The 25,510-nt window shown below is 37.3% G+C and overlaps 1 long non-coding RNA gene across 1 annotated transcript in view; it reads right to left on the reverse strand.

Annotated features, from left to right (window-relative positions):
- Positions 1-11,762: 11,762 nt before the first annotated feature.
- The window catches only part of LOC140505427 (uncharacterized), an 89,522-nt gene continuing 75,774 nt past the window's right edge, over positions 11,763-25,510 (reverse strand). Inside the window, exons 2-3 of the long non-coding RNA XR_011967493.1 lie at positions 17,954-18,145; positions 11,763-12,112 (exon numbers count right to left, since the gene is read on the reverse strand). This is a non-coding gene — a long non-coding RNA (uncharacterized lncRNA). The remainder of the gene's footprint in view (positions 12,113-17,953; positions 18,146-25,510) is intronic.

The following is a 25,510-nucleotide window of genomic DNA, read 5'->3' on the forward strand; positions in this document are numbered from 1 at the left end:
CTCTTGGAATTTACATCCTAATGGAAGAAGCAACATGTAAACAACTCTATCCATGGAAGATGTATACAGACTTATTTTTAGAGAGAAAGGTACTGGAAGCTGGAGGAATTGGGAATGGCCTTTTATAGAAAGTGGAATTTTAGCAGTGGCCAGAAGCAGGAGACAGAAAATAAAAGGTGGTAGTGAAGAAGTAGAGAATTCCAGGCACGGGGTCAACCAGAGCAAAGTCTAAGGAATGTGCATATAGAATACAAACTGTCATGTACAAAGAATTGAAAGAAGCTGGGTGGAACAGAGAATGACTTTAGAGGAAGAAAAAATAAGATGACTAGAAAAGTAGGAGGAAGACAAGTAATAAAGGACTTTAGATGTAGAATAGAGAACTTTATCTTTAGATAGCTACTGGAGTTGATTGAATAGGGTTGTGAGCTATGCTTTAAAAAGAATCACTTTACCAACTGAGTGAAGTAGGTACAGAATTGACACAGGAAGCCAATTAGATTATTGCAACAGTCCAGGTGAGAAGTGATGAGTCTTTTAATTAAGCTAGTAGTTGTATGAGTAAAGAAAAGACCACACATAACAGATGTTTGGAAAGTAGAAAGAACACAATTGACAATAGATTTCAATATGTAAGATGGGTGAGAATGAGGAGCTGAGGATGCAAATAAAGTTGTGAATTGACGGATGGTGGTGACTTTGACAGTAATAAAGGAATTTGGAAGGGGAAAGAATTTGAATGAGGGAGAGGGAAAAGAAAGTGAGTTTTGTCTTTGACATGTTAAATTTAAAATGCCTTCAAGACGTCCACTTCTAGATTTCAGTAGACATTATGGCTAGATATTGTAGATCTGGAAATCATCACAGAGATGAAACTTGAACTTGTAGAATCTGATGAAATCACCAATTGTAAAAAAGGAGAGGAGAAGAGAACTGAGGATAGAGTTTTAAAGAACACACATGTTTAGGAGATGAAGACTCAGCAAAGGAACCTTAGAAGGAATGGTCAGACAAGTTGAGGGGAAGCAGGGGAAAGTAGTGTTGTTAAAAAAAAAAAAAAACATTAGAGAGAAAGGGTATTTAGGAAAAGAACATAGTACTTAGTTTCAAAGGCTATAGAAAAGTCCAGAAGGATAAAGTTTAGGGAAAAGGCCAACTAAGAGACAGTAAATTTTCAGGGAAAAATTTATGATTGTCAGAATCTAGACTAGTTAAGAAAAGAGTGGGAGATCAAGTGAAAGCATTGGCTGCAGAAGACTTTCTCTAGGAGTTTAGACTTGAAGGGAGGAGAGAAAAAGGATTATAGCTAAAAAGGATGATGGAATATGAGGGGGGATTTGTTTTGTTCGTTATTTGTTTGTAAAGATGAGGGAATCCTGGAGGTGTTTGGTAAACAGAAGGGAAGGAGCTAGTAGAGATCGAAGATTAGTGAGAGTGGGGACAATAGAGGGAGCTAACTGCTAGAAAATGCAGGATGTAATGGAGTCTAGGGTACACGTAGAAGGGTTGGTCTTGGCAAGAAGAAGGGCCATTTCTTCATGTGAGACAGAAATAAAGAAGGAAATAGTTAGAAAAGGCATCTGAGTGATGTGAGATGAAGAGGAGAGAATAAGGAGCTAAACAGCCTCAATTTTTTTTCAGTGCAACACGAAGCAAACCTCAGTTTGAGAGGGTGGGTGGAGGGAGAATAATAGTATGTTTTAAGGAGGGATAAAAAGATTTAGAAAATTCTCCACAGCAGCACAATGAATTGGTTAAAGAGGTATATAAGGATTATATTACCACAATGGCAGACCATTTAGGATTATATAACATACATTTTTAGTGGATCCAGTTAGGATAGCTTTGTGATTTCCTCCCATTTCATTGGACAGCATATGAATAGGAGCAAAAACAATGGATAGTGGTGATTGCAATCCAAGGCTTGGGCTTATCAGGGCATGATTGACAATTGGATAAAGGAGAAAGGGACACAAAGATATTGTAGAATGGATTTGGTTCAGCTGAGATGGGCAACGGAGGTGAGTGGAACCAATGCAGAGGTGATATCGCTAGGGGTAGAGGCATGGAGGCCACAGTAAGAAGAAAGACAAAAGGGTTAAGGGTCACAAAACACAGGAAAAAATATAAAGATAAAAGATTATGATTAAGAATTTCAGAATTCATGAATATGAAGGTGCAAGACTTGAGGGTATAGGTCAAGACTATGATTATCCCTATATAGCTGATGTGGTTTGGTGGAGTAGGTCATGGAAAGTAAGTTGAGGAACTCAGAGGTTAGGGTATGTAAGAGAGTATCAATATGTATACTGAAGTCTCTTAGTAGAACGGTATGAATTGGGGAGGACAGAAAGACTAAGCCAGCCACTAAACTAAGTGAGGAAAGAAGGCAACGGTCCTGGAATCCTGTAGATGATGGCTGCCAGAATCTTGATTGGGTGTTAAAGATGGGTTGAGTGAACCTCAAAGTAGGGGATGATGCTAAGTGATGGTGGTAGAGGCATAGGCTAAAAGTGTCAATGGAGAAGAAGGGGTATTTTGACTCACCTAGTATGACCAGTGGGTATGAGTGAAATTACAATCAGTTCTGGAAAGGATGGCCAGGGAAGCTGTGTCAACAAGAGAGACCTAGGTCTCAGTGAGTGCAAGATAGAAGAAGACAGGAAAAAGTTGAAGAAAGGAAAACTTGTTCCTTCAGAGAAAGGAAAATTATAATATCATGGCTTCAATTCCTATAGATGATGTTTATTGCTGTGGGATGCAAGGTCCTCAAGAATTAAATTCTTAAGACGAAAAGAAAACAGAGAAAGTAGAGTTGTTTAAAGAAGCCAATGTGTTTACGCAGGGAACCTGTGCACATATTATAGTTTAACAGACACACACATAAGCTAGACAAAGACAGATGAGAAAGGAGAAATATAAAAAGATATCATGATTCTATAAGAATAGTGTCAGATTTCTTAAATTTCAGAATTACTGGAGTGCATACCTAAATGAAAAAGACAGCAAAAATATGTTACAGTTTAGCTGAGAACAACTGTAAGAAAGAAGAGATAAAGCACCTATTTGACATAAGTGGGACAATGAAAAGAAAATAGGAAGAAACCAGGGCTACTTGACTCTCATTTTGCCTGTTTTCCCTGCCAGGAAAAATAGTACTTGGACTGAAAAGATTTGATCAAAAATGATCAACAAGGATGAGAAATAATCAGTGAAGAGATTCTAAGAGTGTATCTAGGTACCCTTAATGAGGTCAAGGGATGGAGATGATAACAGGAACAATGGTTTTAGAACTGTGACTAATCCAATGCCTTATTTATCCATGTGTGCATGGTCAAATCAATCCTTGTTTCTAAGCCTCAGTGAATTCATTTGTAAAATGTAAATAACAACTCCTGAAGTGCTAACCTCACGTACTTGTGAGGTTTAAATGAGAAGTCTGTAAAGGAACTTGAAAACTTTAAAAACACTTCCTAACCATCCATTGTTACAACTATATTTGTTTTTACTTGTAACCAATTAAATTACTGAATGTAAAATCATTAGTGGTTCAATGACAGCCTTGGCTTTGGGTCTCTAGTGAAATACACCAGGGATCTGTCTTTGATCCTGTTCCAGTCAAGCTTTTACCAACTCAATAAAGACATAGTTGGCATTCACAGATTTGCATGTGGTAAATTCGGAAAAGTAAACAAGATACTTGATAACAAATTAGGGATCTTTATGGGCTAGGATATTGGAACAAATCAAATAAGATGAAGTTTAATAGGGAAAAGGTTTTAGACAGTTTCAAAAATAAATTTAATAAGTACAGATAGGTAGAGGCATAGTTAAAAAACCATTCCTCTTTAAGAGATGTAGTCCAAAGCTGAAACTAGTCAACATCTCATCCAAGACCCCAAACAGTTCTTTTTCAGACTTCAAATAAGAGAGAAAATGAGTCCAGAACACAGGACATAATGAGATGGCTACATACCATTCTCTGATCTGAAACATGTGAAACATTCAGTTCTGGATCACACATTTTAAGAACATTCATCAGTTGGAGTATGTGTCCGCGGGATGGCAATGAAAAAGTTATTGGCGACTATCTCTTGTGAAAACAGCTTGAAGAAGATTGCTATAATTTAATCTGGAGAAGAAAGACTTAGGAGGGGCACTCTAGCTGTCTTCAAGTATGTGAAGAGTAGGGGTGGGTTGAGAAGTCAATTGTTAAATTTTTAGTGTGAGCATTTGTACCTCAGAAATTGACACATGCTACATATCTAGGCTTAATTTATTATTTTGTTGATTATCTAGACTGGAGAAAGTGATGAAGAAAATGTTAATAATGCAGATTAAAATTCAAAGTGTTATGCATTTTGGAGAGGTGATTGTTAAACATTTACCAGCAAACTCCTGGTATTGAGAGATCATCTTGTGGAGAAGGGATTAGCTTTATCATTCTTGGCCCCAAGGGCCAAACTAGGAGCTTTAGGTGAATGTTTTAGAAGGGCAGATTTTGGTTTAATGTCAGGAAGAACTTCTTAATGATAATATTTGTCCAAAACAGGAATGACCTACCTCTAGACTCAGTGGCTTCCTCCTCAGCGGAAGTCTTCAACCTTTTTGTGTTTGTCTTTTGTTTTGGAAGAGGACCATGACATCAGAGAAATGATGACATGACTTGCAGTTGACTTTGATTTGAGTGAGGGAGGGCTGTGCAAGGTCACCAGCCTTACTTTCTCCTTCACAGCCATCTGGATCCAGTGGTCAGACATTCATCAGGGCAACTGGAGATGGTCCAGGATGTAATGAGAGATCTTGGTCCTTTTAGGCTAAGTAAGGCCTTATCAGATACTCACTTAGAGTGAGGTAATGTCCATTCACTGAAACAGGACACTTCATAAAGGAGTCAAGAGATGGTCCCTTTAATTAAAAAAAAAAAAATCAAACTGAGAAGGGAATACTTTTAAGATTGCTGGTCAAAAGATAAAGAGTTACTATGGACACAGGCAACCACTGAAGGGACCAGGCCATGACTGACACTCCTGCCACCCCATGGAAGGGGGTCTGCACTATGGTGACTACAGCAGGTGCTGTTGCAGACCAGACCACAGCCCACAGAGGAGGGCACAGAGTCCCCAAGAGTGGGTGAGAGCAACACTGAAAGAATGATGAGGAAGAAAAAGGCAAGCACCAGAACAGAGATGAGGCAACACCCGGATTGTTCCCTGTCTCTTTTTCACCGTTGAAGTCTTCAACAAAAGGCTAAATAAGTAATCACTTATTGGCAATGTTTTAAAGAAAATTCCTTTTTGGAAAGTAAGTTGCTCTTCTGAGGATCCTACCAGTTCTGAAGTTCTATAATTCTGTAAAATTTGTGAAAAATGGCTGCTGATTGTGTCCTTGGAGCAAATAAAATCACCCTTTTTGGAATCCAAGGAGGTAGATGCAAAGGCAGCAGCATGCAGCTGGGAGAAAGCTGGGCTAAAAGCTGGGCTTCACTTCAGGCACTTCTGTTGATGAGCTCATGACTTGAAGAGTGATTGATTGTGCTAACTGCAGCCAGAAAGATGATGAAATAGGGCAGTAGTTAGATAGCTGGGTACCCCCAAAATGTCAGAGGTCTCAAAAATTGGCTCTCCTTCCCATCCAAAGCTTCATCACCCTAAACACCTGACCCTAATTGAAATCCTGAGTACAGGCACAAACTGAGGATTAGAAGAGAGCCAACTCAGATCTCTGTATGCCTTTAAGGTTGTCAGTAACACTTAACCAGGATAAAAATCCAACTCACTACTTAAAGGAAGGCAAATGGGAGAGCCTCTAGACATCTGTAGGTAGTTGCAGGTGCTCTGAGAATCCTGTCCATCTGTGTTGCCCAGATAACTTATAGGAATTCAGTTTAACAATAATATATACTACCTTTGCATAAATATGGAGGATAATGATCTGAACAACAAAGGAACTGAATGGAAAACTTAAGAGAGATAATGCTCTCTACTGCTTCTCCTTTTCAGAATTTTCCCATTCCTCACTATTCCAACACATTTAGACTTCCTAAACTCAATTTAGGTAAAGATGTTAGGATCAGTGGGAGAGGAAACAGGAGGTGGGAAAATCCAGGATGCAAAAATCTGGGTGCAAAACACTGGGTTCCTAGTTTGAGTCATCAGAAGAACTTTCAGATTAAAGTCTAAGAATAAGAAAATGGAAAGAATAGCATCAATGATGCCAAAAAGAAATGAAGCTGAATCCTGTGTGTTTGGGACCAAATTAACTTCATTCTGGAGGAGTAGAGAAAATGTGCCACCTCTTTCCTTTCTTTGCAAAGGTTGGGGACTATAGGTATGGAATAGTATGTACACTGGCTAACATAATTGATATGGTGTTCATTTTTGCTGAATTCCTTTTTTTTTCATTCTTTGTCACTGGCTTGACTCCAGGGATAAGGAAAAAGAAGGATTATAATAAGAAATGTATATGTATATTATACATACATACATATTTATACATATATGTATGTATACATTTGTGTATATAGGTATAAGTATGTAGCATGTATGTGTGTGTGTATATATATATATATATATATATATATATATATACAAACTGGTAATTTCACTTTCCTTTTTCCAGTAAAGCTCTGGGGAAGATAAAATACAGATTTAGAAAATTATGAATGAACACTTCAACAAAAACACAATTGCACATCTCTATAGTACTTGAAGTTTTGCAAATATAGTACCAAACGTGTTTATTGCCAAACTTGTGTAAAACTCTGGGCTAAAGGATGAAGATGCAACGTATTCCCTACTCTTAATGAGCTTGCCCTCTGTGTTGGAGATAGAGCATATACACAAATAAGAAAATATAAGGTATATACAAATTAATGCAAAATGAATTCAAGAGGGAGAGTTTGATAAAAGCAGAGAAGATCAAAAACAGACCATGTGTACTAAGTGGTATTTGAGTTGTTTTCAAAGCAATTACATTATCTACAAGATAAAAATGAGGAGAGAAAACACCTTAGGCATATGGGACCACCTGGAAAAGGAACAAAGGTGAAAGATGGTATCCCTGATCCAGGGAACAACTTATCCTGAGGTGCCTAAATCAGAGGTTATCTCATTGTGATCTTTTATTTTTTCCCTTTCAAAAATCATTTGGACACAATAACTCACATTTTTATTATACTTAAATGTTTACAAGGGCAGCGAGGTGGCACAGTGGATAGAGTACTGGGCTTGGAATGAGGAAAACTCACTATCCTGAGTTCAAGTTGAGCTTCAGACATTTATTAGCCATGTGACCCTGGGAAAGTTGTTTAAAACTGTTTGCCTCAGTTCTTCATCCACAAAATGATCTGGAGAAGATTTCTTTCTGGAGTGGCAAACCACTCCAGTATCTTTGCCAAGAAAATCCCAAAATAGGGTCACAGAGAGTCAAACACACTGAATGAGGGAAACAACATGAATGTTTGCCAACCAGCTTTCTTTCTTCAGGTTGATGATGGGTAAGAAGCATTTATTAAGTGCACTGTGCAGAATGCTGGGCATATAATCAAGACAACCCAGCCCTCAAGGAGCTTATTTCTTAATGGGAAAAGACAATACATAAAAAGGAGCTGAAAAGGTGGGGGAGAGCAGAGGGAAGGGAACCACTTAGGGAGTTCTGTATGTCAGAAACACAGCAGGGAGGGAATGAAGGTTGACTGGCCTGGGCAAGTTCCTAATCCACAGACATCCTCAGGAAGAGCTCACCAATGGGGATGATAGAAGTCAGAAGACAGGAGGAATGCTACAGGGTGAGAAGGCAGCTGAGCCATCATGAAGGAAGTTCTTGCAACAACCTTGTAAGTCAGAGACAGCAAATATAATATTTGGGGGGGGGGGCAACTTATAGCTTCTTTGGTGTAACTTTTTCTACCAAAGCAAAGTCACAAGTTCTTTGTAATCTGTGGTCTTAGAGAATTAATTGCTTTGGGCACTGATAAATCAAGTGACTCACCTAAGATCTCATGCACTGATAAGTGACTTGCCAAGGGTCTCATCCCCAGTGTCAAAGGCAGGACAAGAACCCAAGTCCTCCTATCTCCAAGGCTATAGTTCTAATGAGGATTCTAAGCTACTTCTTACTGTAAGTATTATTGTTCCAATGTTACAGAAGAGAAAACTCAAACTCTGAGGCTAATTGACTTGCCCATGATTGTACATAAGTATGTGTGAGAGTATGCTGAGGACTCCTGACTTCAAGTCCACCCTGCCCTCTATCTACTATTCTATATTACCTCTTTTCCATCAGCCAGCCCCCTTTTTATCCAACCATGCTATGAATAAACATTTACTAAATGCCTATTATGTGCCAAACATCCCATTTCCTCACTATTCTCTGAGACCAAATCTCCATCCAATAAAGACAGTTTCCTTACTCTTTCCTTTTTATGTAACTCTAATTTCTACTTCCTTGCTTTTGACTTAGGCCTTTATACCCTCATGTGAAAAGTGCTCCCCTTTCTTCTCTGCCGATTCACATTCTGCATTTCTCCATTACCTATTTCAATCCTTTACATCTTCCATTATGCCTCCTTTAGTTATCATAGTCCACAATGGTCTTTCCCTTTTCTGAACTCCTATTGCACTTAATGGTCAATACCATGAAATCTAGCATTTGTTGATGTATTATTCTGTCCTCTTGGTTCTTCATTTACTTCCATCTTGACACATCTCAGGGCACAAGAGGTGATTAGCTACCCTAGGATAAAGACGATTCTTTGATTTTCTTTCCACTTTCCTCCTGTTTGGCCCATGTGAACACACAGTGCCCTGTCACAGAAGATTAGTCTGTTATCTTTATTAGAAAAGAGCAGAGATCTTCCTTTCTGCAAAGTGAGCATAAAAATATGCTCTCTTAGCCAAAGCAAGGTAAGTCTTACCTGTGATAACCATGACAGGCACGTACCCAAACAAACTAGACGTAAGACATAGGAATCCAGAGGAATCTGAAGTCATTGCCAATGCCCTTCATCAATGCAACATTAACAGAAACAGCAAAGACTTCTCACAAGTAATCATTCAGGATGTTAGTCTGTTTATGGCAAAATTGTTTGCTTTCATCATAGCACTGGCCATTGCTTTGATAAAGTTCTCATTGCAAACTTTAGAGACTTTTACATTAAAAGTAAGATGAATTATCAATGCACAAAATCCAAGTCTTAAAATACAACCAGGTGGAGTGTTAGGGGGAAACAGCACTAAACTAAGCCAAGAAACATTACCCAGCTGTGTTTTAGAATTACAAGTGATCTCAAGACATAGATATGTACTGGGGGGCTCATTAATGCACAAATTATGTTTTTCTAGATCTTTGCTCCTTAACTGTTAAACATTTACTAAAAATTGAATATATATATAATTGTAATTATGTGTAATTACATGTATTTCATTCATAGAATGTTGCTTTGCAAGACTTTTGATGCTGATGAATTCTTTTGATATATCCATAGAATTTTCTTCAAAAATAAAATCCTTAGCTTAGCCCATAAAAGCTGAATGTCAAAGGTCAAAATTGTATTCTAAATGTTATGTCCAGGCGTAACACCGATAAAACTTTGCATTTACAGCGCCCTTTTACTTCTTATAAAGTGAAGTGCTTAATTTACTAGTCTTTTTAGCTTGTGTTCTCCACAACCTTCGGCTCCAGGAATCCCAGGTGGTCTGGAAGCATTTAGTAGAGAGAACTCTCTTAGACTTCTTGAACTTTAAGATTAGAAGGAACCTAAAAGATCATGAAATTCAGGGCCTACAAAAATTAATAAATCTTAGTTATAATATCTCTGACAGGGGGATCCTCTAGTCTAGCTAGTGGTACCAAATTCAAATACAAATAAATGAATCTCTATAATCCAATATTAGCTTAGAAAACCGCAAATTGATATTATCTATGTTATACTGTATTTTTATTTATTTTGTTACACATTTATCAATTTCTGTCCCAGGGCCTAAAGTTTGAAGCCTCTGATTATTTTTTTTTTTTTTTTTAGTATCTCTAGACTGTTGCCTCCAAACTTGGATACCTCTCTATTTTGTTAATTAATCAGGTGGTCAAGAAAGATTCAGTGATTTGTCCAAGATCATACAGATCATAACTGAGGCAAATGATCTCTAATGTCACTTTCAGCTCTAATATTTTATGACAATGAGTTAATTGGCATAGAGTTAATAATTCATTTACTCCTCTCATATAGCACATTTGCATTTAACAAATATTCTCAAAGCATTTTTGGGGGAGGGTGTATGCACATATATACATATACATATAGATGTGTGTATATGTACGTGAATGTATATAGATATGTGTGTAAATATATATCTGTGTATGTATGTATATACACACATATGTGTGTTCGTCCCTTGTTGCCGAAGACGACCATGCCATCAGAGAAATGGTGACATGAGTTGCACTTGACTTTGTTTTGTGTAAGGGAGGGTTGTACACGTTACCAGTCTCACTTCTCCTCCAGAGTCATCTGAATCCAGTTTCCAGATATTCGTCAGGATGACTGGAGATGACCCAGGAAGAGGCAATTGGGGCTGTGACTTGCCCAAGGTCACACAGTTAGTGAGTGTCAAGTGTCTGAGGTAAGATTTGAACTCAGGTCCTACTGACTCCTGCACTGGTGCTCTATCCACTGCACCACCTAGCTTCCCCTACACACATATGTATGAATATTATGTAAGTACATACACACACATATATCTTGTTTGTCCATAGTTGTTTCCTTATTGTTGTCTTTCCTATTAATTTGAACTCCTTAAGGGTGAGGACTGTCATTTACCTTTCTTTGTAACTTCATCAATCAGTTGATGAGACCTAGTAGACACATAAGGAATACTTAACTGCCTCACTGATTGACTTGGAGAGGGAGTTTCCTTACCTGTGATAGGGAAATCATGGGTCATTCCCTATCTCTTCAAAGCTTTAACTCAGATGAATGACTTCTATAGAAATTTAAAGATAAGAGATCAGCTAGTGAATGGGGTTTGGAGTTAGGTGTGGGAAACTTTAGTATCTTTTCCAGATAGGGAACTGCTTTACCATCTTTCTCACTGTCTATTTTCTGATTAATTACCTATACAAGCATTACCAAACCCAAGTGATGACACCAAAGGCTAAAGAAGTTGCTGATTTCTGTCAGATTTAAATGCCTTGCAAGAGTCTGGACAATCTCTACAGATAATTCATCTTTTTTTTAGTCTAAGATTCTAGCATATAAAATATCTTTGAGAAGGCTCAGTCAGTCCCTCTTCCCACCACAAATTAATTGCCATTTGAATATTTATAGAATTCACTTGTAAATCCATGAAGCTTATTCAGAGGTTATTCTTTTTTTTTCTAAGAAAGAGTTAAGTATTCTATTTCCTCTTCTGTTAATTTGGGCAATTAATATTTTCATACTGTATCATATTTTTGCAAATATTCTTCCATTTATCTGTTACTAGCATATAATTGGCCAAAATAGCTTCTAATTATTGCTTCAATTTCATCTTCATTGGCTGTGCATTCACACTAAATGACCTCATGTGATTTGGCTTCCAAGTGATTTAAGCAGGTCACATGGGCCTATTAATGAATGGGAAAGATCTTCCCATTTAAATTACCATTATATCCAGTTTCAAGATCTTTCATATTCATTACATAGGTTGGTGGGGCAACTGGTATCAACAGAATTGTAGCAGGGATAACAGAAAATAAGCAAATAAAACAATATCTTAGGCAACTGATGTCAACAGAAATTTACAACAATATAACAGGGATCACATAAACTGAGCACACAAAACAATATCTTAGGATGGGACTTGAGCACAAGCACACCATCATCCCCTCCTCAGATAAATGGGATCCAAAATGTTGGGGTAAGGGGTGAAGGTCTCTTCTTCCATAGCTACTTCCTGCTGAGATTGAACATAGAGCTGTCCCTGCCCCAAGGGGTCCCATTTGAGAGGTCACTTCTTTAGCTGGTATCCAGAACTTGGTCAATGCCACAACCAGGAGTGGCCCATCACAGTCACGGACAAGGAGTGACATCCAACTTAAGTAACCAGGCATCTGCAGGTGGAGGGTAATAAGCCTGCAGAAAACAAATCCAGTAAACAAGTTTAACAGACAAAAAGCCAAAAAACCAAGGAGACAACAACTAGAAGCAGGGTAGATATGGGGTCAACCACACTTCTGGAGTCCATGAAGCCACCATCATAGCTTCATTCACAGTAGAATGTATGAGTTAAGGGTACAATCTGGTAATCATTTTCTCCTGAGTAAACAACAATTAAGTATTATCCTTCCCGTATTCTGTAATTTCTTCAGCCTTTGGAACATCATCTGGCTCCCATTTTACCCATATTTTAGCTCCCAATTTTATTCTATCAGTAGAACCCAATCCTTCAGTTCCTCTGCTAGTTATTTTGGAAGGAATGTCAGTTTGCACAAGGGGTATTGTTTCACAAGGAATAATAAGCACTTGAACTATTCTATCATTTTTACAAAACTGTAGGGTTCTTCACCTAAATTTTGGAATGTCACAATAATTTTTCCTTGATAACTAGAATCTATCACTCCAATCAATACATATGTTCCTGGAGCTATTAATCCACATTTAGGTAATATCAATCCAAAATGATTTTTGGGAATTCTCATACCTATTCCAGTAGATATTTTTCTTATTTCTTACCTATCCAACCTAAAGTCCTCTAAACAAAGTAAATCATATCCTGCCAACTAGGCCAAAAGTAAAATTAATGAGAGTTAAAGATCTTTTCCACCCATTAATTGACCTGCCCATTAAAGGAAGCTTAATTCGGGGAGATTTATTTTGTAGTAAGGACCACATCTTTTGTTAATTTCTAATGAGGCACTGGTTCTCAAGGGTTGTGATGCCCTCTGGCTCTGAAAAGTGTATAGATACTCTGAGGTGAAGTTTTGTTTTGGGGCTTACTTTTCAGAAGTATTTGTTTGGCCAGATGAGATTCTGGATAGCTGCTAAGTAGCCCCCTGGCTTAGAAAACCCAGATTTTGGTACTTCTCTCTCTAGTAACCACGAATTGCTTATGGTCAGACAGTTAGAAGCCCTGTCTGTTGGTCTTTATTTCTCTGTTTGGATTTTCTCTGAAGTTCAGGGTGCTGATTTCTTCCCTAAGTGAATAATATAGAAGTAGATTATTAATGATTAAAGTAGATTATTGCTCCCTCAAAAGTTGCTTTCCTTTTAGAAAAGCAGATCTAAGAACCTACACAGCAGGTCCTCCTGTGTATGTTGGGGTCCTTGCTGATATAACAATTTACCTGATGAAGCTGGATATCTGAAGCAAGCAACTTACTTGTTAGGGGAGATCTATCTGCTAGTCTTGGCAATCTTCTCCTTTCTGTGAGGCATCAGTGGAAACTATATTGCTATGTGGATTTTTGATATTAGCAAAATCAGAAGGACAATCAAAGGTTGAGTTACAGAGGTAGTTATTTTGGAAGGAGGGTGAGTTTTCACAAGGGGTATTGTTTCACAAGAATAATGAACATGAATTATTTTATCATTTTTACAAAACTGTATGAGTTCTTCACCTAAATTTTGGAACCTCACAATAATTTCCTCTTGATAATTAGAATCCATCAATCCAGACAATGCATATATTCTTTGAACTGCTAAGCCTTGTTTAGGTAATATCCATCTAAAATTATTTTTAGAAATTCTCATACATATTCTAGTAGAGATTTTTTTCTTAGTATTTTTCTATCCAACCTAAAGTCATCTAAACATTGTTAATCATATCCTGCCAATTTTCATCATTAGTTTGATTTTTTTGGTTGATATTTCAGCCCCTCTCAGTCCTGTGATGGGGTTTCCATATGTAAGGGAGGCCTCTGGCCCAGTATCTACTTATGCCCTAGTTACAATATTTGATCCATTTCTCCAACATATGGTCAAATTGATATGAGGTCTGTAATCCCATTTTTGTGTTTCTTTAATCCAAGCTGAGTCTCAGCCAATTTTCTACTCTAGCTGAAGGTGTAACAAACTTGGATATAAGTGTTCAGGAGGATCTGTAGGGACAGTGCTTACTTCTATATTCTGTCTAATATCAAGCCCTTTTTCTCAGTACATGCTCTATAGTTCATTAGTTGAAATAGCATCTATGCATCCAAAATCTATCCCTGCTCTCAAGCAGTTTTGCCTTGTCAATCTATTCTGACTTTGAATCTACTGGCTATTTATTCTTCACTCTTGAGGAAATTTATCTTTTCCCCAATCCCCTAAGTTACTTAACTGTGAAATCTTGTCCAACACCCCTGAAAGAGGGTTCCCTATTTCCCCAATTATTAGAGTCAAAACTAGGTGTTTATAAGCAGGAAGAGACATCTTCACAATTATATTCCTAAGGGAAACTGCTAAGGGGGTATGATAGTATGCATCTGCAATTCTGATTTTTATGGCAGTCTTTATTACCTCCTCCTTTTACTTTCTTATACAGTCTCTAAGTGAATACCAGGGTCTATCTCCACTGGGTCACATAGAGTCAGTAGGATATTGCTTACTACATCCTTTTGCAGTCAAAGCTAACATATTAGTCATAATCTTACCTCCTTGCATATTGTAATCTCTAAAGGCTTGCTGTACAAAAGGATTCTGACTGATATCTATAAATTTCAAACAATCTACACCATGTATAGATACCCCTCCAGCCCCTTCATCACTGATCCTCACCATCTAAGATATTAACAATTTATTTTCCCATCCTTTGGGTGAACTGACTCAAAATATCTGTGACCTCCTGCTGAGTAAATTCCTCAACTATCTCCCTAAACCCTATGTTCCCTGCTTGGTTCTTCTGTTTTTGCCTTAGTATGGGGTAAACTTTCACTGTGGAAGTGTCCCCCTGTAACTGTTTCATTTCCGAGTTCTGACTCTGTTATGTTTTCCACCCATACACAGTTGTGTGTGGCAGTTATCATGGCAACTAGGGTGGATCTGTACAAAGGTTGTATGCACATTTCTTTTGCCAGCCTTCCACTTCTTCTTAGCTAAATGAATACCTTTTTCTTCCACCTGAGACCTGTCAGCTTGCTCTTTTAAAGGAAAGCCTGAATGCTAAGAATTTCCATGCACACTAGCTAACTCTTTTTCCATCTGAAATTTTTCCTTCAGTAGCTCATCACTACTTTTACACATAATACAGTAACCTGCTAATAAACTCCATCCTTTCCTACACATTCCTGCCAGTTCTTTCCCTGGTCTTATTGGTATTCCTTGCAAACACCTTTCCAAGTCTCTAAGTTCCCCCTCCTGTAACCTGTAAGTTTAGTTCCTAGTTCTCACAGGATCCAGTGCTTTTAGCCCATTCCTTTGCCAGGGAGGAATATGGTAAATCCTCCCCTCATGGGATAGTCATGCCTTCCTCTAAATCCTTTCTGCCTCCAAATAGTGATTTCATACCCTGAAATCCTGTTTTTTGATGCCAAATGTATCATCCAGGCAATATTCACAGCACTGAGGGCAACTATGAATATATCAACATAGTTCTGAATTGCAAAGTATAACAGACTCTCCATATAGAAGACAAAAGAAAACATTTATTCAGACACCAGAAAGCCAAATAAGTCATAGTTAACAAGAAGTCAATTAGTACTGCAAGGGACAAAGGCATTTCCAAGCCTTTCTCCTCTTCCCCCTCTCCTGCTAGAGTCTTCTCACAAACAAATACTTACAAGCCTAACTGTGCCTGCTTGTCTGCATCCTTCCCAGCTATGACTAGCCTGACCAGCTTCCTCTCACCTCTGCTCTACCATTTCTGTTCCACCTATTCAGCAAGATCCTCACACCACATGTGACTTAGGCTTCCATGTTGTTTAAGCAGGTCACATGGGCCTATTAATGAATGAGAATGATATTCCCATTTAAATTACCATTATACTCCCTCATTCTTTGAGATTAGATCTTTTGTTTTCCAATTAATTTTTAGTCTATACCTCCAAGGCCTTTTATTGAATGTAATTTTATTGCATTGTGATCTAAAAGCGGGGTATTTAATGTTTCTGCATTTGTTTGTGAGGTTTTATGCCCTAATTCATGGTCAATTTTTTAAAATGCTACGTACATTAAAAAATGCTAGGTACATTTCTTTCTATCTGCATTCAATTTTCCAAACAGGGTCTATTATATCTAACTTTTCTAAATTCTATTCATCTTAACTTCTTTCTTATTTTATGATTAGATTTATCTTGTTCTCAAAGGGGTAAATTTACATTCCCTACTAGCATAGTTTTACTATTTCCTCCTACAACTCATTTAACTTTTCCTTTAAGAATTTGGATGCATATTGATATTATTTCATTGCCTATGGTGCCTTCTAACAAATACAGTTTTACTCTATTTATAGTTTATCTTTGTTAATTAGGTCTATTTTTGCTTTTGCTTTGTGTGAGACCATGATTGCTATATCTACCTTTTTTTAAAATTCAGTGAAGCATAATAGATTCTGTTCCAATCTCTTATTTTAACCCTTATTTAACCCTGTGCCTTTCTGTTTCAAGTGTGTTTCCTATAAACAACATATTGTTGGATTTGGGGATTCTAATCCATTTTCCTATCCATCTCTATTTTATGGTTCAATTCATTCCATTTTTTTTTTTTTTATTTCTTGGAGGTGAGGAAGAAATTGGGGTTAAGTCACTTGCCCAGGGTAACAAAGCTAGTAAGTATCAAGTGTCTGAGGTCAGATTTGAACTCAGTTCCTACTGACTACTCTGTCTACTGTGCTACCTAGCTGTCCCCATCCCATTGACTTTCACAGTTATGATTACTGTGTATTTATTTCCCTTCATCCTATTGTCTTCTGTTTATCCATTTTTTTATCCTGTCCCTCCTTAAAAGTCTTTTTTACTTCTGACTACTGTATCCCTTAATCTTCCCCCCTTTTAATCACCCCTTCCTTTCTCTTACCCCATTCCCCTCCTACTTCCCTGTTGGGTAAGATGGATTTCCATACCCAACTAAAGTGTGTGTAAATATTCTTCCCCCTTTGAACCTTCTCTTTGAGAATCAGATACAATTGTTGCCTGTTCCATTTTCCCCTACCTTCACCCTATTGTCCTCTCCACGGTAAAATTTTTTTTCCTTGTGTGCCTCTTTTATGGGAGATAATTTTCCCCCATTCTTTACCTTCCACCTTTTCCTAGCACTTTAACCTTTCATTTATTTTTTGAAATAATTCCAACACAATAGAATCATATCCATGCCCTTTGTCTAAAGAGACTTCTTCTAATTAGCTTAAATGATGATGGAGTTCATGTAGGTTATATGTATCATTTTCCCAGTTGGGAATGTAAACATTTTAACCTTATTAAGTTTTCCATGATTTCTCATTCATATTTACATTTTTATGCCTCTCTCATTTCTTCTGTTTAAATGTCAAATTTTGTATTTGGCTCTGATCTTTTCATCAGTAATCCCTGGAAGTCCTCTATTTCAATAAATGTGCTTTTTTCCCCTATTGGATTATATTTATTTCTTCTTGGTAGGTTTTTCTTTTTTTGTAATCTGAGCTCCTTAGTCTTTTAGAATATTACATTACAAGCCTTCCTCTTTTTTAGGGTGGTAGCTGCTAAATCTTGTTTGAACCTGATTGCAGCTCCATTATATTTGAATGGTTGTTTTCTGGCTTATTTTAGCGCTTTCTTCTTGGCCTGGGAGCTCTAAAATTTGACTATAATATTCCTGATAGTTTTCCTTTTTGCAATTTATTTCAGAATATGATCAGTGGATTCTTTCAATTTCCATTTTTACAGTTTTCCTATATGATTTCTTGACATATGATATCTAGGCTATTTTTTTAAATCATGGCTTTCAGATATCTCAATAATTCTTAAATTATCTCTCTTTGATCTATTTTCTATTTCTATGTTAATGTTGTACCCTGCTTACCTCTAAGGAGGGGAGGTTGTCACTGTTCTGAGCTTCAGACTTTCTTCTCCTACTATTTTCAGTTAGTTCTTGAGTCCTGTAAGTTTTCAGTTCTTCCAAAATGATATGATCTAGAGCAATATGTGGTCACAAGCCTCTTGGTCTACACTCCAGGTCCTTGCTCTTTTGTAATCACAAGCACTCCTCTTCACCCTAAAAGTATGAACCAGAACTCAGGCCCCTGTTCTCTTGAAATTTCTCTACCCTAGAGTTTTGATTTGGAACTGGGTTGGTGCCTGATCCTGTGCCCAGTTCTAGTACATGGGTCTTCTAGAATCCCTTTCTGCCTGGGTGTTCAATCCCCTTACTGTCTCTGGTCAGTGAAAGTTTCTGGTATTGCTGCTGCTGCCACAGCAGCTCACCAAGCTCCCAGCCAGGAGCTCCCGTACAATCCTCTATTCCAGTGCACAAACCTCTCTTTCTCTCTTCCAAAGTTGTCCAAAGCTAGAAAAAATATCTCACCCTAATCTTTTTGTTGGTTATGCTGCTTTGTAATTCAATTTGATATGTTGTTTTAAAGTTATGTAGAGGGGCATGTTGGAAGAGTTCAGCTAGAGTACCCTTACTCTACCAACTTGGCTCTGCCCCCAGGTGAAGAGTCATTACAAATTTAGCAAGGGTAGTCCTTGGATGACAAACACATATAGTTCATTTCTAGCTTTTCCAGGATTCAACAGCTTTCTGACTTTTCATACAAGCTACAAGAGCTTGCATTCCTCTCACATAGCTTTTGAGAAGGTAGGGTCACTTCAGTGCCTCTAACAAAGCATCATAGGTGACCTGTATCAATTCTATAAAATTAAACAGCTGTAGAATAAAGAAATACCTTCTGTAAGGGAGGAAGTTGGACTAGATCAAGACTTCTTAGCCATTTTGGTGTTATGGACTCCTTAACCTATGAAACTCTTCCAGAATATTTTTTAAAGCAGAAAATGAAGTAAATAGAACTGAAAAGAAAACCAAATATATTGAGATACCATTATCAATTTTTTTTAATTTTCTGGATCCCAGGCTGTGAACCCTTAGACTCAAAAAAGGCTGAGGTCTCTCTGGGCTCTAACATTGTTTCTGTAGAATTCCTTCCCACATGTAGCCAGTATTACACATGTATTACTTTCCAAAGGCATAGTCATGTAACAGAACCAGAGGCACCATAATAACTTGCAATGCAGATAAATGTAGATCACAAACAAAAATATGTTTTTATTCTTTCAGTGAACATACTATTTTCAAGATCTTTGCTTATGCAACCATAAATGTCAGTTCTCATTTTGAAATATCCCATTTCCTTTGGAAATTTAGCTAGAATATCTGACCCTCCAAGGCATTATAGTGAGGTGTGTATATCAATCATTGACTTTCTGTGAAAGTATTTCCTTTCTCCTTCTTAAAATTTATTTGACATTAATGCTTATACCCAGTGAGTCCTTGATCAGGCATTATGGCATAGCATAAAATGGAAAGACTTCTCAGTTTTTATTATGCCCTTCACAATCCTAAAACCTCAATTAAGTCCTTCTCTCACTTTTCTCTTTGTCAGGTCACATATCCCTCTATTCTGTAATTTTTCATTTTATGTATGAGTCTTGTCATTGCCCTCTCTTGAATGCTTCTGTTCTTGTCAGGAAATTTCAGCTTCTAATGCTTGAGTGGCAACGTTTTTCAAAAAGTTTCCATATAGCTTTAAAAGTGTTATAAGACATTATATCTTGCTTATATCATTTGTTCATTCAATGGATATTTGTGGCACCTGCTCCTTCCTTTGACATGCATAGAACCTCTAGGTAGGCTGCCCCATGTTTGCTGCATTCAGTGGATTTTCCAGAAATAACAGGGCTGATCCATTCCTACGTTACATTTTATTACTGGTACAGTTACAGTGTTGCATTAGCTATGAGTCATGGAACACAACAGAGTCTGGAGAACTGAAGTAGAGTACAAGTTTTCTTAAAATGTGTGCCCATTAGATAGATAGAGAGAGAGAGAGAGAGATAGAGAGAGAGAGAGATGTATGTATAGGTATATATATGTATGTGTATATGTATATGTATATATGCATGTATGTATATGTATATGTATATATACATACATATGGCTCTATTTTAATATAATTGGTTTCCTATGTAATATTACATATTTTATTTTATTTTATTTTATACATTTAAAAAATTGTTCTCTGAAGGAAGGGGTCCATAGGTTTTTACCAGAAGCCAAAAAGGTCCATGATGCAAAACAATGAATAACCCTTAAAGAAGATCACCCAAAAGGCAATGGCAAGACATGGAAGATTTAAACAAACCAAAACACATTCTGAATAAGGAATTATGAAGGAAAATCAGGCAGCATAAAGTAATGGACAGAGCACTTGACTTTGAGTCAGGAAGACCTAATTATACCTCACACACTTATTAGCCCTATGACCTTGGGCAAGCCAATTACCTTCTTTGGGTCACAATTTCTTGATTTTTATACTGACGGGGTTTAATGAACTCAGTGGCCTCTGAGATCCCTTCTAGCTCTAAATCTATGATCCTCTCATTCTGTGATTCTAAGAGCAAAGAAGATGGATTGATCACACATGAGAGCAAGGAATAATTAATCGATAGCCTATGTGGCCCTGTAGTATTCTTGCAAATATTAAGAGGACTCAAAGGAGCCCCTTTTCCCTAAAATATAGTTAGTGGGATCTTCTGTGGTAATTAATTCAAGGACAGAAACAAAAGCTAGAAAAGATAGGCAGGTACTGATAGATTCTGATCTGTATCATGGGAGAGAGAAAATGCATTAATGAGATGATCAGTCCATTGGAGCAGATAAGTATTTGAGTATTACAATGAGCAAGACTCTTGTTGATATTTTTCAACATATTTTGAACATATACAGTGATCATCCTGCCTCACAGATATCATGTGTGGCAATGATCCAAAGTGAGAACTGTGTTGTATTAAACCTCCAGAGGAAAAAGTCTTGGGAAAGGGGAACTTGGATTTATATATAGTCGAATTGTACATACAGCTTTATGTTTTGGTTTTTTTTTATAAAAGGGAGGAGGAAGAGAAGGAGAAGGAAGAGGAGAAGGTGAAGGAATAGAAAGAGAAGGAACAGAAGTAGGAGAGGGAGAAGGAGGAGAAAGAAAAGGAAAAGGAGTAGAAAAAGAAAAAGCCTTCTTCCCTACCATTTGCGCTTTTCCTTGAGGAGAACAGGTCAATGCACTAAAAAAGAAAAAAAATTATCTGAAATTAAAAAGTTCAATCCCATTGCCTGTCTCAAGGAGAAATTTGTAGATATGAAAAAATAACAAAGTGCTTGAATTAGAAGTTCTCAGCTAGAAGTTAGTCTGGGGAACATGGCCTATGGCATTCAGCATCACCTGTCAAATCAGGTACATGCATAAGTGGTGTCAAACTCAAATAGAAATGGGTAATACTTAGCTATACATAAGGATCCCTGCTGGCTGAATACTGCCTTAGAAAAATTACATATAAACATTATTTATATTCTATTGCATTTCTTTTGTTAAATATTTCCCAATTACATTTTAATATTATTTAGCAGGATTCTGGGCAGCAAGCTACTCATGGGCAACGTGTTTGACACCTGTGATTTGCCTCCTCACTCACAGAATCTTAGTTTTCGTGTTGGAAGATATTCTAGACATCATCTAGTCCAACACTTTCATTTTAAAGGTGGAGCAAAATGATGTCCGGAGAGGTTGACTTCCTCATCATCACCCGAGTAGTCACTGGCAGAGCCTGGATCTGAAACTTTATCCCCTGATCTCAAATCCAGAAGTTTTTTCCACTGCACCTTATTCTCTTATCCACACTAAGTGTATAATACATGGGATACATTCTCCATTTTTGGACTCAGTAATTTCATGGTTAGCTAGTGAGGATAGTTATTCTCTGGTGAAGTGCTCTCCTAACAACCCTGTGCCTACCAGAGGCTTGTGCCTGCACTAGGAATTTAAATTGTTCATTGGGACAGAGAATAAAAGATATCATCAGAAATGTGCTGGAACTAGCTCAAACCAGCTCTCAGAGATAATTGCTAAATTTTCAGAGTGAACATTTGCACCTCAGAAATTGGCACATGCTGCAAATCAAGGCATAATTTATTGCTTTGATGATTGTCTAGACTCAGGAAATGTTAAAATGCAGAATCAATTTTAAAGTATGTCAGACATACTTTTTCTCTGATAAACATTTACCAGCACACTCCTGGATGCATTTCCATTTGTCCTTATATACACATTTGTGCAAACAGATTTTACAATTTCATATTAGACTCAAATGCCCATGTAGAAAGTTTTCTTAGTAGATTGTCATATTTTTTTAGCTAAGTTTTTCCCAAAACAGTCAATGTATATTTTATTTAGTGTGTTTGATAAACATAACTTTTATCAGCAAGGAAAAAATCTCTGTGTATATGATTAATCAGTACTGTGATTTACCAAAATGTCATTTTGCCAGTGTCCTAAGATCCCAGGGTTTAGAAGCAGGGAGTGTTTAGTATACAGTCTCCTTGACACTTTTAGTCCAACATCCTAGCAAGATGAAAACAATCTGTACAGATTTACAGAACCATTTTATGTGAAATGTTAGTCTAAATACATGAGGTACAAAGCTCTACCAGACACTATTAGTCAAGGACATGACATGTACAGAAACCATCAATCAATATGTATTTGTTAAGTACCAACTATGTGTTAGGAACAATGCTAAGATCCAGGGATACAAATACAAGGATTTAAATCATAGATTCCCAAAATAGGTGATACCATCCAATGGGGTACGGCACACTGGAACAATCTAGCGGTGGCAGTCATACCTTTGGGTGCAATTGGGGGTACTGAATGAAAATAAGGGGGCTGTGGAAGCATAAGGAAAGAAAAGAAGAACATTTAGGAAACCATTCGTACATGTTGTATAACAGAGTTAAAATCACAATGATTACATTATTTTCCAAATAAACCCCCCAAATGCAAGTTATAACTTATCATTAGGCAAGTCCACCAACAGGTCTTAACAAGCAAGTGTTGGCAGGTAAGCATGTCTTACATTATCAGAAAGTCCAGCATGCATCAACAGGAATGTGTGCCTGTAATGACTTATTTACAATACAATACTATGTGGTTACATGATACAGTTTTGTGTCATCAAAATTTCAATGCAGGGAAAAACACAAATTTACAATAAATTATTAAATTTCAGATATGATTTTTTAAAACATATTTTATATCTTTTGAAATGACATAGATTTCAAAGAAAAAACAACTAAAGGGCTAAAGAAACTCTTGGGAGACACTGGGTAAGTTTTTTAAAGGGGGGCAGTAGGCCAAATAACTTTGGGAACCTCTGATTTAAATAATTCCTAATCATAATGAGCTCGTTTCAATTGGAAAGATAACAAGTACATCACCAAACATAACATAAAGTACATAAACGTAAACATAAATATATTTACATATAATATATGTATACATATATTCATATAAAGTAGTTAAATACAAGGTGTAATGGGACAGGGGGGAGAGAATTTAGAAAGACTTCATGTAGAAAATAGTGTCTGAATTGCACCTTAAGGAAAGAGAGGGATTCTATGAGGCAGGGCTAAAGAGAAAGGGCATCCCAGGCATGAGGGAATGTTAGGGTTAAACCTCAGAGATAGAAGATGGAGTGACATGAATAAGGAACAGAGTCCAGTTGGCTGGATTCCAGTGTGGGGAGGGGAAGTAATATCAATTCAAGCTAGAAAGGCAGATTGAGGCCAGGCTGTGTAGGGCTTTAAAAACTAAACAGAGGAGTTGGTCCTATGGAGAGTAGAAAGCCACTTGAGTTGATTGGGTAGTAGAGTTAATGGTTAGATCTGCATTTAAGGTAAATCATTTTGTCAGCAATGTGAAGGATGACTTGAAGTGACAAGAGACTTGAGGCAAGGACAGAAATTAGGAGATTACTGAAAAAATCTGGGAGAAGCATGATGAGGGTTTGAAATGAGTTCTTATCTGTATGAGTGGAGAGGAAGGGGTCATACAATGTTGTGAAGATAGAAAGAGTAAAAGAGGGCAATTAAAGGGATGTATGGGGTGATGGAGAATGAGGGGTCAAAAGTAGTGCTGATTATTACCCTGAGACAATGGAAAAATAGACAGAAACAGAGAAATCTGGAAGTAGGGAGGGTTGAAGGGAAAGAGAATGAATTTAGTTTCAAATATCTTTTTATTTTAAAATATCTTTGGAACATCCAACTTGAAATTTCCAGCTGGCAATTAATGATCCAGGACTGAAGTTTAGGTAAGAGACTGGGACTGAATATTTAGATCTAAGAGTTATCTGCCTACAGATAATAGTTGAACCTATTGAAGCTGATGAGGTGACAGAAAGGTTATAGAAGAGGCCTACAGAAAAAAAATTTGAGGAACACCCACACTAAAAGGTGTGTAGTGTGGTGTGGATGATGAGACTAAGAGGAGTTATCAGACTAGGAGATAGTAGTGTAACAAAAATACAAAGAGGAGAAAATATCCAGGTGGTCAACAGTAACAAATGCAGCAGATGGGTCAAAAAAAATTTGGTCTGAGAAAAACCATCAGGTTAGGCATAGTGGCTCGTACCTGAAGGTGTGCTGTTCTAAGTTACAGGAGGGATAAAGTTGTCTACACTAACTATGGCACCAGGAACAGAGGGACTCATGCCTGCCTAAAATAACTGGAAAAGTAAAGCAGATTAAAGCTTCCATGCCAATCAGTATTGGGATTAGACCTAAGTGACCACTCACCACTACACTTTCTGCCTAGGCAAGGTAGAGAAACCTAGTCTTAAAAAAAAAAAAAAAACAGGTTGGAAAATTAAGAGATCTTTGGTAACTTTAAACGGAATAGTTTTAGTTTAGCAATGAAAGCAAAGGACAAATTGATAAAGGTTGAGGTAGACTAGTGAAAGCTTCTGTTTTTTTAAGGACTAGGGAGACTTGGGCATATTTGGAGGCAGTAGGGAAGGAATCAGTTGACAAGGTAAGGTTGAAGAGAGGGAGACAGAGAAAGACAAAGAAAGGAGGCAACTTGCTGGAGAAAATGAGAGAAAAAGGAAATTCATGCTTTGTTTTGTTTTGTTTTGTTCTTAAGAGAGATAATAACAAAATGTTAACAGTTGTTCAGAGAAGGCAAAAGATGATTTCTGGTAGTGACAAGCACGGAAAAGATAATCAAAGTGCCTACAATTCTGAACCTTAGGCTCAACCCTCTAAGTTGCAATTATAATGTAGTCCTAGTAAAACACAATACCCAATTCACATAATAGAAACTTATATTAGTTCTAGAGGGAATCTTAGAGATCATTTAGAAAGTCTGAGGTAAGAGTTGTAGGTTTAGAGTCAGTAGGATTTGAGTTCAAGTCCCACCGTAGACACTTGTTAGCTATGTGATCACAGGCAAGTAGTTTAAGCTTAGTGTCTTGGTTTCCTTATCTGTCAGAGATAACAATACTTGCACTCCCCATTTCACAGGTGTTGTGAAGA

This window comes from Notamacropus eugenii, chromosome 5 (assembly GCF_028372415.1).
Source record: "Notamacropus eugenii isolate mMacEug1 chromosome 5, mMacEug1.pri_v2, whole genome shotgun sequence".
Taxonomy (NCBI): Eukaryota; Metazoa; Chordata; class Mammalia; order Diprotodontia; family Macropodidae; genus Notamacropus; species Notamacropus eugenii.